Source organism: Rattus norvegicus, chromosome 2, assembly GCF_036323735.1.
Source record: "Rattus norvegicus strain BN/NHsdMcwi chromosome 2, GRCr8, whole genome shotgun sequence".
Classification (NCBI taxonomy): Eukaryota; Metazoa; Chordata; class Mammalia; order Rodentia; family Muridae; genus Rattus; species Rattus norvegicus.
In genome coordinates this window covers 94879938-94881811 of record NC_086020.1, presented here as the reverse complement: position 1 = coordinate 94881811, position 1874 = coordinate 94879938, and the positions used below count along the sequence as shown (strand labels likewise).

Sequence of the window (1874 nt, the reverse complement as noted above, 5' to 3'; positions counted from 1 at the left end):
CGCTGCCTGGCCTGAGAGCCTCAGGGGTCTTCCTGCCTCTGCTTTTCCAAAGGTAGAATTATAAACTTACACTGTGATCCAGTCTTTTAAAGTGTAGTTTCTGAGGATTAAAATCAGGTCCTCATAGAAGGACTTTACCAATGGAGCTGTGTCCCTGCCCCACCCCACCCCCACCCCCAAGTTCCTCACAAAGTTATTTATTTATTTGCTTGTTTGTTTGTTTATTGTCAGGAACATCAGTTTATCGGCCTGAGGAGGCAACTACTGGTAGGCAGTAGGGCCAGCCCTTACAGGTTGTTGAGTTCCGGAAGGGTCTGGTCTAAGGTCTGGTCCACGGTCTGGTGAATCTCCACGTTCTCTTCCTTGGCACTAGCCAAAGTCTTTTCCAGGTCATCAATGGTTTTCTCCAACTTTGCCACAGATCTTTCAGCAAACTCTGCTCGGGTCTCAGCCTCCTTCAGCTTCTCCTCCGGAAGTTTGATCTCTTCTTCAAATTTGTCCTCTTTGGTGGAATCCTCCTCCTCCGAGACTATCGAGACTATGGGCGACTTGAGGGATTGGTCCACGGTTCGAAGCTCCTCCTCCAGCTGCCTGGTTCTGCTCTCAGCCACCTCGGCTCTCTCTTCAGAGCGCTCCAGCTCTCCTTCCAGGATCACCAGCTTCCTGGCCACCTCCTCATATTTGCGTCTGAGTTCTCAGTGATGTGCTTGGCTTCCTTCAGCCGCATCTCTTGCTGCTTCATCTTTTCCTCGTCCTTCATGGCCCGGTTTTCAATGATCTTCATTCCTCTCTTGCTCTCATCAGCGGCTTTCTCAGCCTCCTCCAGCTTTTGCAAGGCTGAGAGTCAGGTGCTCCTGTGCCCGATTCAACTCCTCCTCTATGAGCTGAATGCGGCGGTTCAGAGAAGCCACATTACTTCAGCGTCGGTGGCCTTCTTCTTGGCCTGCTCCAGTTTCTCCTGGGCATCCGTCACAGACTCAGGAGTACTTTTCTACCTCATCCCCTGTCCCCTTCAGCTTCTTCTGGAGGCCCGGCTGCTCTTCCTCCAGCTGCTTGCTTCAGTCTTCAGCTTGCTTCTTGTCAGCGTCGACCTGCTCCGTGTGGTTGATGCTACTCTCCTTGTCTAGTTTCAGCATCTGCATCTTTTTCTTTCTTTCTTTCTTTCTTTCTTTCTTTCTTTCTTTCTTTCTTTTCTTTTCTTTTTTTTTTTTTTTTTTTTTGGTTCTTTTTTTCGGAGCTGGGGACCGAACCCAGGGCCTTGCGGCATCTTTTTCTTGATGTCGTCCATGACTGCAGTGAGAAGTGGGCCATCGGGCGAGCACTGAAGAATAGGTAGACTGGGATAGCCGAGAGCATTGGATGCACCGGGGAGAGGTTAGGAGGACCAAAAGGGGCTGTTACAAAGATATTTTTAGACTGGCCCCAAAGAAGTTACAATTGTTGCATTGTCAAATTTAAAAATTATCTTCAAAGAAGTGGTTTCAAGGTTAGAAATTTATAAAAACCGTCATTATAGATCTCAAATGTTATTCATCTCATGAAGTTTTCAGCACATCTGGTAGGGCTTTGTCTGTTCTTTGTTATTGATCTCTTCAGCTAGGCAAGCCCCCTTTGGTCTTCACGTCTGAAAAGCTTCTTTGTCCATGCCACCCCTCCTCCCTAATCCACATCAGTGGCTCCTCCACAGCTCTTGCTGATTCCACATTAAACCAAGTGGTACTCTGGGGTCAGAGTTAGACAGAGTCTCATGAGGAGAACCCTGTTTGAGGGCAGAGACTTCCTGAGGAGAGGAGCAGTCTCTCCTGGAAAGCACTGGGTTTTGCCCTTGTGTGGAGGATTGCTGACTGCCAACAGTCGGCTGACGTAGTGCAGGA

At 48.7% G+C, this 1874-nt stretch overlaps 1 pseudogene; it reads right to left on the bottom strand.

Moving 5' to 3' along the window:
* Nucleotides 1-254: 254 nt before the first annotated feature.
* On the bottom strand, nt 255-1148 carry Tpm2-ps1 (tropomyosin 2, pseudogene 1; annotated as a pseudogene).
* Between the last annotated feature and the right edge of the window lie 726 nt (nt 1149-1874).